The sequence below is a fragment of the Stigmatopora nigra genome, chromosome 1 (genome assembly GCF_051989575.1).
Source record: "Stigmatopora nigra isolate UIUO_SnigA chromosome 1, RoL_Snig_1.1, whole genome shotgun sequence".
NCBI lineage: Eukaryota > Metazoa > Chordata > Actinopteri > Syngnathiformes > Syngnathidae > Stigmatopora > Stigmatopora nigra.
This window is the reverse complement of record NC_135508.1, coordinates 3,397,024-3,412,765: the sequence shown is the minus strand read 5'-3', so window position 1 is coordinate 3,412,765 and position 15,742 is coordinate 3,397,024. Positions and strand designations below refer to the sequence as shown.

General features: G+C 36.0%; 1 long non-coding RNA gene across 1 annotated transcript; it reads left to right on the top strand.

Annotated features, from left to right (window-relative positions):
* The first annotated feature begins 8,071 nt into the window (after positions 1–8,071).
* LOC144199920 (uncharacterized) lies at positions 8,072–10,230 on the top strand. The gene is made up of 3 exons (XR_013327012.1): positions 8,072–8,143; positions 8,685–8,801; positions 10,125–10,230. It is a non-coding gene; the product is annotated as an uncharacterized LOC144199920 (long non-coding RNA).
* The last annotated feature ends 5,512 nt before the right edge of the window (positions 10,231–15,742 follow it).

The following is a 15,742-nucleotide window of genomic DNA, read 5'->3' as shown; positions in this document are numbered from 1 at the left end:
GACATATTTTTAAATATTTTTGGAGTATAGGGCTTTAATAGTAATGATATTTTCAATATATTTTTCTTTTAATTTTTAAATTATTTTATAGACCTTATATTGAATTTTTAATTGTATTCTGCTGAGTCGAGATTTTACTATAAATAATCCCTCCATTATAAAATGGCATAATTAATATTAATGACATTTTCAATATATTTTTCTTTTAATTTTTAAATTATTTTACAGACCTTATATCAAATCTTCAATTGTACTCTGCTGAGTTATATCAAAATTCTACTATAAATAATTCCTCCATTATTCGGCTCAATTTACAATATCTTTTACGCATCATTCTTAATCCACTTACACTCTAGTTTCAATCCCGTTTCTCTATCATTTGCTCCCTAGGGTGACTTTGGCATCTAATTAATCCTGAACGAATTGATTTCAAATCAAGTCGCTGTTTACGACTCCCATTTATTAAGACCTTTGCAATTGCCACCTTCCAATTTTCCACCCCGTGATGAATCCCTCATCTTTCCTGACAACTCATTGGAATGATTTACAACCTCCATCACTTGCATACACATATTTCCTTAGTTTGCATGTTGACATACAACATGGCAGACGAGTCCGTCGATTGGCTGATTTAGGAGCGACTTCCCCCAAATTTGTTGGCACGTTTTGCTAATAGGCAAAAAACGGCCAAATCGCATTTACACTAGGCCAGGAGTGTCAAACTCCCTTTGGTCTGCGGGCCGAATACATCTTGATTTCAGATCAAGCGGGCCGGACCAGTAAATTCATTGCAAAATGACATAGAACTAACAATAAGCCCACTTTTTTTCCCTTTGTATTAGTCACTAATACTAATAATTAGTGCAAAGAATGAGTCAATTATCAGACCATTTATTAACAGAATTTTCCTTTTACATTATGAACAATATATTATGAACAAGAGAACAACATAAGAACATAAATACATGTCAATTCATGTTGTCTGGACGTACTAAAACACTGCGCCTCTAGCGGATAATACAATAACTACAAATTTTAACGATTTTTTAAAAAAAAATTTATACAATGCAGATTTCTTCCCCGGGCTGTACCAAACCACCACACGGGCCGGATCCGGCCCGCGGGCCGTATGTTTGACACCCCTGCACTAGGCTTTCCCTAAGCGCGAGAAAAACAAATACTACTGTATTTTCCCACATATTTACGTTCTCCGCATATAAGATGTAAATTTGCCTTAAAATAATTGAATTTTACATTTTTTTACGTATAAGCCGCCCCCTGATTCACAATTTTCACCTCCATATTCATGGTTTTAATAGGGAGTACAATTGTGTTACTTAGAAAAGAAAAATTTAAGAAAAATCATTGCACGTGGTATTTCTGAGATACTTTATAAATTAATTGCTGTTTTACACATTCCTGATGATTGTTGATTGCACGTAGAAAAGTTCAAAAAGGAAGTCAGGTGAGCAGTAGGCCAAGGAAGTGTGTCTGTAGCGGTCTAGTTTTTCACAAAATATAGTATAAAGAAGAAAACATCCAACAAATCACAGCTAAAATAGTTCAGTTTATTTACCGAGTTTATTTGCTGTATGTTTATTATGTTAAAAATAATTTGTTTGAAACCTTATCTTGGTTCTGCGCAAGTCATGTGACCAGTACAACCAGGAAGTGTGTCCATAGTGATCTAGTTTGTCATCTTTAGGTAAGATGGCGGCGCCCTGAGCGAGCAATGGAAGACAGAAATGAGTTTTTACACGTTTTATGCAAGATACGATTTTATTAGACCGGAGGTTGTTGATAGGCAGGATTCTGTATGTGTCTGCGCCCCGTCTGCGTCGTAAAATTCATGAATGGTTCTTTCAATTGGTTCATTTATAGTGGTTTATGGTTCTTTTTAGGAATTTGGAATCTTACTCAATCACAGGAGAACAAAAATATGTTTTTAGTATTAAATATTTACAAAACAATAGTTACAAAAATATTTGTCTACGTAATTCTATGCAATTTTCCCACAAAAAATAGCATACGCTGAAAATAGTCACAAAAATAGAATTAAAAACCTGATCGACCGCCTCCGGTTCATTATGCTTACTATGTTACCTTTATTTTTTTTCTTGAATTTCATTCATAGACTTCAAAATACATTTTGCTTAGCGTTTTATCTGTTTATCTTTTTTCTATTTTCAAATAAATGACCCTATCGGCCACATTTTCTTGCATTATGGTGTTTTGTCTTTGTCACCTTGCACTTTCATGCATGTCAAGTTCAATTTATGCGCATATAAGCCCTACCTTTGATTCAGTCATCATTTTTTTAGCGACAAATACGGCTTATATGCGAGAAAATAGTACTTTCGTGTCAATCGCAAGACCCTTCGGTGCGTTGTCACATTATTGGCCGGTTTCTCAATGCTAAACTCACTTTGGGAGTAACCTTGTGGCTCCCTTTGTATTTCTCTCACATTAAGTCCACTTGTCCGAACATACGGTAATGATGCCCAGACGGAGTATTTTAAGTGGTCAGACAGCTGCGAAGCAGATGGACTGATGTAGCCTTTTCTGAGTTGAATGTCATTGGATGGCATTTCCTGCCCGGCCTTGTGGAGAAGACTGCAGAAATGGCCTTAACCAGAGGCAAAGTGTACAGAGATGAACGCTTCATGGGGAATAAAGTTTTAGGGGAGGGGCTAAAGTCATACAATGGAACGACAGAATGGCTCCAGAATAGGTGTTCTTTGCTTGAAGAACTTGGAAGTCCAGTCTTATGTGGACTCGCTATGTTTAATGTTTGTGAAAGTGATAACTACTTCATTCACTATCCCTCCAAGGGTTGCAGGGGGTGATGGAGCCTATCCCAGCTGACTTCAGGCATGAGATGGGAGACACCCTGACTTGGAGGCCAGCCGTTTGCAAGGCATGAGGAGATGGACAAACATCCATGCTTAGATTTATATCAAGGGGCAATTTAAAGTGTTCAAGGAGCCTAGCATGCATGTTTTTGGAATGTGGGAGGAAACCAGAGTACCTAGAGAAAACCCACGCTGGCCCCGGGAGAACATGCAAAACGACAGAGGCGGAGTGACCTGGACTTGAACCCAGAACCTCATTGATATATACATATACGTATATTTTAATGTGTATATATGTGTGTATATATGTGTATATATGTGTGTATACATATGTGTATATATGTGTATACATGTGTATATATGTGAATATATGTGTTTAAATGCATATATGTGTATATATGTGTATATATGTGTATAAGTGCATATATGTGTATAAACGTGTATGTGTGTACTGTGTATATATGTGTATATATGTGTATATATGTGTATATATATTTATATATGTGTGTATATTTGTATATATGTGTATATATATATATATATATATACATATATATATATAATATATATGTGTATATATGTATATATGAAGATGGCGGCGCGCACGGGTGCAGCGGCTCACTGCTCTCAGGACAAACTCTACCACCTTGGACTATCCTCTTCAATCTGCTGCTGGATAAAGAACTTCTTGACTGGTCGACCACAAACGGTCAGAATGGGTCCACACCTCTCTTCCTCCATCACACTAAACACAGGCTCACCACAAGGCTGTGTACTGAGTCCTCTCCTGTACTCCCTGTACACATACGACTGCACACCAGCCCACCAGTCAAACTCTATCATCAAATTCGCCGATGACACCACTGTGATCGGACTCATCTCTGGCGGGGATGAGTCAGCTTACAGAGACGAGGTCGACAAACTGTCTTCTTGGTGCTCGGCGAACAATCTTACACTGAATACTGCAAAGACTAAAGAAATAATCTTGGACTTTCGCAAGCGCAGCACAGACCTGGCCCCACTCCTCATTAACGGAGTATGTGTAGACAGGGTCCAATCGTTCAAATTCCTGGGAGTCCACGTCACGGATAGGCTCTCCTGGTCCACAAACACCACAGTGTTAGTGAAGAAGGCCCAGAAACGACTCCACTTCCTCAGGGTACTGAGAAGGGACAAGTTGGACACCAAGCTTCTGGCAACCTTCTACAGAGCCACTGTGGAGAGCATCCTGACTTACGGCATCACAGTGTGGTATACCGGAAGCACGACAGCAGACAAAAAAGCCATACAGAGAGTGATAAACACTGCCCAGAAGATCGTCGGCTGCTCTCTGCCATCGCTAGAAGACATTGCCAACCCCCGATACCTCAGAAGAGCCGGGTCCATTGTTGGAGACCCATACCACCCTGGACACGGCCTGTTCCAGTTGCTTCCATCTGGCAGACGCTACAGGTCCTACAAAGCACGGACAAACAGGCTCAAGGACAGCTTCTTCCCAACTGCCATCAGGTCTCTGAACCTGCAGCAACACGTGACGTGACGACTACACATATCCCTACTATGAAATTAAGTCAAGTCGAATTGAAGAAACAGGAAGGTTGTTTGGTGCAGATCTACCTTCCACAGGATGACTGAGGGAGGGTAAGTATAAAGACAGAGGTAAGTGATCCATCTTATTCTTGTTGGCATCGGTGAGGCAACTTGTAGTCGCCGGAAAATGGCGCTCAAGGCGGAGAGCTAACAAGTATGAATATGTCATAAATAAATGTCATAAATGTGTCTGGCCTGGGAAGACGAACTTGTGGAGAAGCACTATACAATTTCGTCATACGCTGCTGAGGGTATGATGACTACTAGGCTTTTTGTCAAGTCAATGATGACGACAATGCCTATGTCTGATTTTCATTTTTTCATATATTTGTATATATGTGTATATATGTGTATATATTTGTATATATGTGTATATATGTGTATAAATGCATATATATGTGTATAAATGTGTATATGTGTGTAAATGTGTATATATGTGTATAAATGAATGTATATTTGTATATATGTCTGTATATATGTGTATAAATGCATGTATATTTGTATATATGTCTGTATATGTGTATAAATGCATGTATATTTGTATATATGTCTGTATATATGTGTATAAATGCATGTATATTTGTATATATGTCTGTATATATGTGTATATATGCATGTATATGTGTGTATATATATGTGTATAAATGTGTATACGTGTGTATATATATGTGTATAAATGTGTATATGTGTGTATATATATGTGTATAAATGTGTATATGTGTATATATATATATATATATATATATATATATATATATATATATATATATATATATATATATATATATATATATATATATATATATATATATATATATATATATATATATATATATATATATATATATATATATATATATATATATATATATATATATATATATATATATATATATATATATATATATATATATATATATATATATATATAAGAGGATATTTATTCATTCATTCATTTTCCATAGTGCTCATCCCCATAGTGCTTGAGCGTATATTTGTTTTTCTTAATACATAAGAAGCACTTCCAGCTCAGATAAAAAAAATCCAGACTAATAGAACAGTAAATTACAGAATCTTCTTAAACCAGGCTGAGTTTCGACAAACCGCAATCATAAAAAGGTCAAAACAATCATTGACGTGTTATACTTGGTCGTTTCTCTCAAGGTTTTTTCCTCTTTGATAAAACCAAGACTGAACTTTCTAACAAAAAAAACACTTATTCAGCCTGAATTGTTCACCAAAACATTTAATAGTGTTACCCACACAAAAACAAATGTTTGGTCCAGTCAACCACTTTAATTTGGAATTGGCAATAACTGTAGATTAGCAGTGGCGGATTTCTCCAGGGAGGGAAAAACTAGCGAGGAAACAGTCTCAGGCCATTCCTTTACAAATGTTTTTCTTTCCAAAGCCCCAAAATGCTTGGTCTCATTGTCTTTCCGGACCCCCGTTTTTGCCCCCTCCACCAAACGTTGAGCTTTTACGGCTCTTCCGAGGCGCAATTTGTTTGTTGGGCCATGCTTTTATTTGTTAGTGGTCTGTGAAGGGGTAGGAAAGGACATCAAATGAAAGCCATTAATCACCTCACAGGCCATAAGAGATAATTGTGAAGGGAGAGAGAAGAAGAAGACATTGAAGTGCACCAGAATGGAGGTGAAGTAAATAAATCAAAAAGTCACATCATAAGCCTCCATACATAAAACTTTCTTGGCCTTCAGTCTTCAGTAACTGATGTGCTGGTGCCTGAATTCCGTGTTTAGACACTGACATAAGAGAAATATTTATTGACTACCGTATTTTCACAACTATAAGGCGCACCGCATTATAAGGCGCACCCTCAATGAATTACATTGTTTCCATATATGAGGACCACTGTATTATAAGGCGCTCTGTGTTATAAGGCGCACTGTATTATAAGGCGCACTGTCTATTTTGGAGAAAATCTAAGACTTTTAAGTGCGCCTTATAGTAGTGAAAATACGGTAATTGCTATTGACTTCCAGGTATGAAGCACTTACTACTTTACAGTCACCTCTAGAGCCAGCCATTGTTGAGGTTTTGGATTTTTTGGTATAAAATTTTGCGGTGGGGGAGGAGCTATATGATGGAAGATTTTGTAAATTAAGATGGCATCTGCATATTTAACAGTATTATTTCAGTTCAGGCGTTTGTGTTTTTTTAATATCCGACAGTGGTGTTTTTTTTGTTTTTGTTTTTCTGTTTTTTCCATATATAAGGCGCACTGGATTATAAGGCGCACTGTCTATTTTGGAGAAAATTTAAGACTTTTAAGTGCGCCTTATAGTGATGAAAATACGGTATATATACTGCAAGATTTTATACAAAAAAAAAATCCAAAACATCAAGAATGGCTGGCTCTAGAGGTGACTGTGTAGTGAATGAGTGCTTCATACCTGGAAGTCAATAGCAATTACCGTATTTTCACGACTATAAGGCGCACTTAAAAGTCTTAGATTTTCTCCAAAATAGACAGTGCAGTGCGCCTTATAATACAGTGAGCCTTATATATGGAAAAAATGTCATTCATTGAGGGTGCGCCTTATAATGCGGTGCGCCTTATAGTCATAAAAATACGGTACATTATAATTGAACTACACAGTCAGGTAGAACACCCCCATGGGCCAGATCGGACCCCCCAGCGGGCTGTTTCTGGCCCACGGACGCATGTTTGATACCCCTGGTGTATACTGTATGCTTGTATTCAGTGGATCAATGTGCAATCTATGTGAGAAGAGTAAATGAATGTCTTACAAGTATGACCAATGCCTTGAGTGTAATTGAAGTGACTAATTAAGTCATCAGCTGGCATCTTTACAAAAAGAGCTAATGAGCTAAATTTATTAGCATAATTTCTCAATGCAGCCATTGGCCACACCTTCTAAGACCATAACGTGGAATAAATCTTTTATGGAGACATTTCAACATGCTTAATTGCAATAATAAAAGCGAATGCATTAAACCTGGCAAAAATAATTAATTAATAATTAATATCAGAGAAATAATTGGCTTAGAGAGGAGATTGCAATTTCAAATTCGGCTTATATAATAATAATACACAATCTTTAAAAAATGGACCATAAGTGCACATGTACTTTTTTAATATAAATATGGAAAATACATAATTTTGGACAAAAGGCACAAAAACATAAACAAACATTTATGTTGTCTCACTCCTAAAAAGGAATCAATAAAAAAATAAGCATTTAATAGGAAAAACCAGTACGAGTTTGGACGTATAAACCACCCATTTTATGATAATAAAAAATGTATTACAATGCTGAGGCCATTTATTGATTTAATACAATATTCTGGCATGTATAACACAATAAGTTAGATTTCACCTCAAGCAGTACAAAATAGAAATATTTTTGTTTCTATCAAATAAATTAGAGTGAAAAACATTTTATAACCCTAACCCTAACCCTAACCCCCGAACAAAGCAAAATATCTTAAATAATCAAATTAAATTTTAAATAAAACTTTATTTAAACCCCATAGACATTTGTGTTAAGTGAGTAAGCCATCCTGCTTCCCTATTGGTCCAGCGCACGTTGTTTAATCGTCGCCTTCTACTTTAAAGTTATCTACAAACTTTTTAAAACATTCGTCTTCACACAACTGTTAAGTAGCGATTTTTTTATGCCATGTTCAATCTTCAGTGTCCATCTGTGTTCCTAACCGTAAGTTTAGATTCATCTTTTGTTATGTTTTCCTTGATTATATGTTTGAAAAACACGTTATTTGTTATTAAAGACCACGTTAGTTAATTTGCCCTTATTTATCCCCCCTCGCTATCTTGCATTTAAGTCAATCGTCGTTAAAACTATCGCTAACATGCTCAACAAGTTAAATAATAATGATTCAATCGCGTCTGTAACTTTGAAGCTGTTTTTTGTGAGTTTAAAAATATAATATCGAGTTATTAATAGGAAGAGCGTGCTAACTTCTAAATGATTTTATACCCCGTCGTAAGGTGCAGGAAATTGGACAAAGATGATATTATCGGCTAATTAGGACTCCCACAAGCTAATTTTATTTTTTATTTAATTTTATTTCAAATAAATTTGTGGCTTAATACAAGAAATTGTTGTGAAACAGAAAAATATTGATGTATTAAATATTATTTGTATAAGATAGGGTCACATTTTTATTGCTATTTTAACCGACTGGCATAATAATCCATAAATTGATTCATTTTTAACACCATTTTTTTCTGGTCAGGGTTTTGGGGGTGCCGGAGCTGATCCCAGCTGACTCTGAGCAAAAGACAGATTACACCCAGAACTGGTCGCCAGTCAATCTCTACCCCAAATATTGAAAAAAATTAGCATAACTATAGTAAGTATGTGTCATGTTGAAAAAAATATGCGTAAAATGTGCCTAAATTCAATAAATACAAATAAATATACACGTACCTAGTTAAAATTAAATAATGGCACACTATTATTTCAATATTTCTTAGTTAATATTTTCTATTAATTCAATTACTTAAGGTTATGTCGCTCACTTTTTCCTAAATGTCGATAAAACTGTGTTTTTAAATGCTATTTTGTCATTAATTCCCTTATAAATTCCCCCATTTTGTCATTCCATTATGTAGCAACATTTTTAAATCAGATTCCCTTTCCACCGCTTTGAGAATAGCCGGAAGCTGCGATTAAATTTCTTTATTACTGTCCTTATGTGAATGAGTAGCACCATGTCAATTTTGCCCGGGTCATGGACGGTGAAAGCAATATTCATAAAAGAATAATATCGGCCCGTCTGCTTATTAAGATGGGTCAGGCATCAGCCCACTTTTCAATATTGGAAAGACTTTCGTTAAGCTATGCATCAAATTGCATTTTTCAATTTTCTTCATTTACAAAATGTTCTGGGCGTGCACAGCAATCCCGATTTTAGCCAAAAATCGGAATACAGTAATACCTCGTTTATCGCGGTTAACCGGTTCAAAGATCTGCCGCCATAAGTAAATAACCACGATTCTAGAACAATGTTTTTGTGGTGTCTCTTAATATTATTCAGACTTTTAAAACTCTAAACTCGAACAATTGTTAAGAAATAACATTTCTCGGTCCGGTGGAGTTTGCGTGTTCTCCCAAGGCCTGTGTGGGTTTTCTCCGGGTATTCCGGTTGTCTTCCCGCATTCCAACGACATGTATTGCTGATTGAACACTATAATATTCAGATTTTTTTAGAAAAAAATATAAATGGATTAAAGGAACTGGATTAAAAACCCTAAATATTCATTTCTTATAGATTATTTGAGTTTTTTTTTCGTAAGAAAATAATTTATTTAATAACTGGTTTTCATTTCAAAATGAAAGCATTTTTTGTTATGTTCCTATTAAAATGGAAAACAGAAAATGGTTTTATATATTTTTTAGATTTTTCAAGATAATTTTTGACCTAAAACACAAAAAATTATTAAAAAATTGAAATTATTAATTTAAAAGGGGGGAAAGTCAGGAAATATAATATAAAATTCATATCTATCATTTTAATTTGATCCTGAAACAGAAAGTCGGCACTAATCATTTACTTTTCCGGGCCACACAAAATGATGCGGCGGGCCAGATTTGGCCCCCCAGGCATACACTTTGACACATGTGCCCTTGTATGAGCGTTAATGGTTGTTTTTCTCTTTGTCCCCTGTGATAGGCTGGCCAACAATTCAGGGTGTCCCCTGAAGTCAGCTGGGATAGGCTCCAGCACTCCCCTGCGGTTCAGAAAATGAGTCGAGATGAGAACGCTCTTTTCTGACTCAATTAAGGTGATTGAAGACGTCTTTCTAATGTTAGCCTGGGATTTATTTAATAACTGGTTATCATTTCAAAAGGAAAGCATTTTTTTATTATGTTCCATATTAAAGTGGAAAATAGAAAATGTTTATATATTTTTAGATTTTGCAAGAATTTTTGACCTAGAACAGAAAAAAATGATTAAAAAATTGAAATTATTGATATAAAAGTGGGAAAATAAGAAAATATAATATACATCTATATTTATCATTTTAATTTGATCCTAAAACAGAAAGTCGGCAGTCATGATTTACTTTCCCAGGCCACACAAAATGATGCATCGGGCCAGATTTGGCCCCCGGGCCGCCCCTTTGACTCCTGTTCGCTAGTAAGAGTCGTACAACCGAAGATGTACGCTGCCTCCTCGTGGCCAAAGAACTTCTCTCCAATCCAATTTAATATTTGTATTATTGTTCCTGCACTATAAACTTTTCACCAATTGTAGTCATGAAATCATTACATGGATAGTTAAAACATTTTAACTTTCTTTTTTTTTTTATTCATCTTGGTCCTTCTTGGCATAAAAAACAAAAAAAGTTTAGTATTAGAGGTTAAAGGCTAAATTGGATTTTAATGGAACTTCTTACCAAGGGAATGGACTTGGGAGCCATTTATTTATAGAGATTTTTGAATGAATTAAGTCTGGTAGTCATGTATTTAAACACATCCAAATCCAGTGTGTGAATCTCACAGCTGTTTTCTGAGTTTAACCTTTGAAACAAAAGCATGGCTGGCAAACTGGCAGTAGAAAATGTTTTTAAGCTGCCTATGCAATTCGTGGCTATGATGATGACCTTGTTGTGCTGCAAATCAGCAGTGCAGAGGTTGTGAAGATGACACCAGATATTTCTTAGTGTCGGGAGGTCAAGAGATTTATTTTGTGCTTAAATTCATAACATGTCTTCTATTCCAATGGGAAAAATTCCTTTTAGCAATGAGCGATGTCAATTTTTAAGTACTTTTCAATTCTTATTCCAAGGTACTTCCTTGTTCTTATTCTTAACCCTTATTTATGTGTATTATTGTTTTTGTAGGTGGCTAATTCTTACCCATGTTTCATCATTTATTAGTTGTCATTAACTGATTTCATTATTATTACTATTTTAAATTAATATGTATGACCCGGTGTGGCGGTGGTAAGTGTGTTGGGCTCACAGTGCCAGGGTTAAGGGTTCAAATCTAGATTGATCCTCACTGTGTGGAGTTTGCATGTTCTCCCCTGGCTTGCGTTGGTTTTCTCTGGGTACTCCGGTTTCCTCCCACATTCCAAAGACATGTATGGTAGGCTGATTGGACACTCTAAATTGAACCCAAGTATGAGTATGAGCGTGAATGGTTGTTTGTCTACTTGTGCCCTGTGTGTGATTGGCTGTCCCCTGGCTTGTGTCAGTTTTCTTTGGGTACTCAATTTTTCCTCCTACATCCCAAAATCATGCATGCTCCAGCACTCCCGCGACCCTTGTGCGGAGAAGTGGCTCGTAAAATGAATCTATAAGTACATTTATGCAGTAATACCTTGAGATAAGACTATGTCCATTTACTTGTATCTCAAATCAAATTTTGTCATACAAAATAGCTAACAACAAATTATTGTTATTACTATTGGAATAGGATATCACAATGGAAAAACATGTTTTTAATTGTTTATACTTTACCCATATTCAAAGAAGCTTCTACCTATCGGCTGCATTATATGCTCTTATGTCAAATTTTTCTCGTATCTCAAGGCAAAAATGTGCTCGGAAATTTCGTCGCATCTCAAATTTCTTGTAAGTTGGGACACTCAAGGTATTACTGAAATCTACATACCTTCACTTGATTTCAAAGTATAATAACTTTGATACCTATTTCTATAATGGAGTGAACTGTGGGTCACTTTTTTAGTTAAATTAAAGTTTGCCTCTTTGCAATGTAGTGACAACATTGAGACTTTCCAATACTCGCTTGCCCCATTCAACGTAAGTGGTAGTCAAAATGAATTATTAATAAGCAACCCAAGGGTATGTATGCCTGTTGAATTAGGATAGAAAAACTTTACCGCTATGACCATCTAAAATGCCATCAATTTAAACGATGAGTCGGCACGAAATTGTCTATGCTTAGTGACGATGGATAGGTATCATTTTAGATAGTAAGTTTTGAGACATCAATTTTACAACACCGTTGACTTCTAGCAAAACCAATAAGCAGTTAGCTTTCCATTCCCTTAAAATACTACTATAACCACTCTCTGCTTGTCCTTGGAGGTAAAAAAACAAGTTTTATTGTTGTTTTTATGAAATTGTAAACAGACCTCGTCCAGCAGATTATGCAAACATGGATTGGGAGATCATCTGAAGACCACCTTAATCCACCTAACCCTTTACTGTTATAATCTGCTATTATAGTGTTCGGTCATCGCGGTTAATGGGGACCGGGACCACCCGCGATAAGTGAATTTCCGCAAAGTAGGGATTCCCCTTCAAAAATGCTTAATTTAAATTTAATTCCAAAAAATATATATATTTTTTTTATATATTTATTTTTAATTTTAATGTTTTTATTTTTTTTACCCCTTGTATACAGTACACCATATAGAATACGGGTAGAGAGTGAAATTCATGTTAGAACAAAAAAACTGTTAAATATGTTGTTTCAATGTAATATTTGTATTTTTTTTTCCCAAAAAAATCTGCAAAGTTCTGAGTCTGCGGTGGCTGAACCGCGAAGTAGCGAGGGAACACTGTAATAATAATAACCGGACGTAGGCTTTGTCATCAACGCCCAACGTCTTTCATGTTACCTCACCCTGAAGTTATTACACAGAAGGGATTGTGTGTCGTGCTACCGCAACTTTAGAGTCCTGATGGATGTGGGAAAAAACTGTCCTTAACCCTATTTGTCCGTACTTTGTGAGACCTGTAGCATCTGCCAGAGGTCAGCAGCTGGAACAGATTGTGACCAGGGTTGGTATGGGTCCCCGACAATGTTCCTGGCTCTGTTGAGGTAACAAGGGCTGGCAATGTCTTCCAGTGAGGGCAGAGAGCAGCCAAAAATGAGGCTTTTTGTTCATTAAACAAGGACATTGCATATGCTGACATATTCCTGTAATATAAAAAGTATTTACCATTTTTTTTGCTTTGCCACTTGAAAAGAGTTGCTAAATTACCTAGATTTCCTAGTATTAAGAAAAGTACATGCATGGAAATATTTTAAAAAAAAAACCTCTGAATTTTATCTGTATATTTATGTATTTATTCCTTTGCTTCACAGACAATGTTGCATGTCATCTTGGCATTGAAAATAATGTGAAATTATGGAAAACTTTTCCAAAACACTGTTGGAACAACTATCAACAATCTTATTTTGGAGTCAAGGTAAGGATTCTTTTTGTATTATTATTTTAGGTTCATGTATATCAAGTTGACACATTTAAAACCATAAATAGTTTGCATTGTGGCACAGAAATTCTAAAAAGGGTGCAATTTATTATTATTTTTTGACTTTGCTGTGACACATGACTGAAATCATATGTTAAATTATACATAAACTGCCTTGTTATGACCAACAAGTAAGAATCGTTTTATTATGATAACATAGTTATCAAGTTACCAGTTTAGTTCACTGAATAATTCCAGTACAGTGCTTTCCTTTCTCGCCAATAGCACCACACAACCAGAATTTTGTGAGTTGTGTGCCCACATGTGTGCCCCACTGCAACTTTGCTCAATTTCCTATCTTCAGTCACATTCGTTATTTCGCCCCCTGCAGTCAAAACGGCCCCGTCTAGGGTGGTCAATCAGTTAACAACCTTCACATGCCTCAAAACCAATAGGAGGTACAAAAAGTACCAAAAAAATTCCAAAACTTTAACAAGGGCTGGCTCTAGAGGTGACTGTTCATTTCCCTTCAAAAAGAGTACATTCATTCAGCCAAAGCCCTTCTCTGTCTGTGGCTCAGATACCTGGAACTCAATACCAATTACTATAGTCTAACTCCCGTCTCTAATCCTCTGAGCCAATCAGCTTCAAGCCTGGCTGTTAGACGAACAAAATTGCGATCACAACACTGTATAAAACTTCTGTGTGTCTAGTATGTGTCATCCTTTATCTTCAACCCACGCAAGGCACTAAAGATGGAAATTAGCTTTCAACTACAATTTTACATATCATTTTTTCACGACTATAAGGCGCACTGCATTATAAGGCGCACCCTCAATGAATGACACATTTTAATTTTTTTCCCATATATAAAGCACACTAGATTATAAGTCGCTCTGTCTATTTTGGAGAAAACTTAAGACTTAAGTGCGCCTTATAGTCGTGAAAATACAGTATTTACATATGTTCATTAACATGTGCTGTTCCTTATTAAATAACTAGAACTCAAGTATAGCCTGAAAAATTCCCCAAAATCTGCGGAAAGCAACGAATGAATACGATGAAATCCCCAAAATCAATTGGAAATAATCCAAATGTACAAAAAGTGCGCCTTATAGTCGTGAAAATACGGTATTTACATATATTTATGTTCATTAACATGTCCTGTCCCTTATTAAATACCTCAAACTCAAGTATAGCCTGAAAATTCCCCGAAAATCTGCAGGAAGCAACGAATGAACACAAAAAAAGTCTCAAAATCAATAGGAAATAATCTAAAATGTACAGAAAGTGGACTGTAAAACCCCTAAAATGACAAGGAAGTGATGCAAAATTAATTAATTGCCTGCTGCTGAGGACGACAGATGTCCAATTCACTTAATTCATCTTTCCGTCATCAATAGGGGCCAAGAAAGTGAACTTTTTTGCCCAAAAATAAAGTGAACATGAGGTTGAGTTGGCATAAAATCTTTACGTAGGCAACACCTGTAGTGTTTTGTAATGGCCGCCATCTTCATCCACAGGTTTGTCAATAGCTCCCATTTTAATACCCAGACAACAAATCTTTGTGTACACTCTCTCGTTCCTCTCCACGCTCACCGGAGAAAAACAAGAGTAGACATAAGGTCGTGATAATAGTCTTATCTGTCATTTTGTGCCGACTTGATCCACAATGTTGTTTCACGCAAGTACGCGTGTTGACAGAGCCTGAAATTAGTTTTGTCAAATGTTGTGCTAGTTTCCACCATTTCGCTTTTCGCTATGGTGGATGGGAAAAAAAACAAAATCAATAGCGAAACGTCAGGTAAAACTTTGACAAAAGTGAGAGTTTTGGCGGTGTATGCTGCCAAACTCCGAGTGATTAGGGGAGAGACAAAATCTAATTAGCCAATACAAACACACCGTGAGGGACTTGCTGTGCTTCCAACGGAACAAGAGTGATCAAACAATGTCAGACAAACTGTAAAACGTACCTTCCTTGTCTGCTTAATTAAGGAAATCTGTTTTCTGTTCAAATTATGGACAACTCAACTTCTCAAAGTCTTTGTGAGGGTAGTAATGTACAAGATGAGTCATTTGGAAAAGTTTGGGTAGTGGCCAATAGGGGGCATTTTTCACA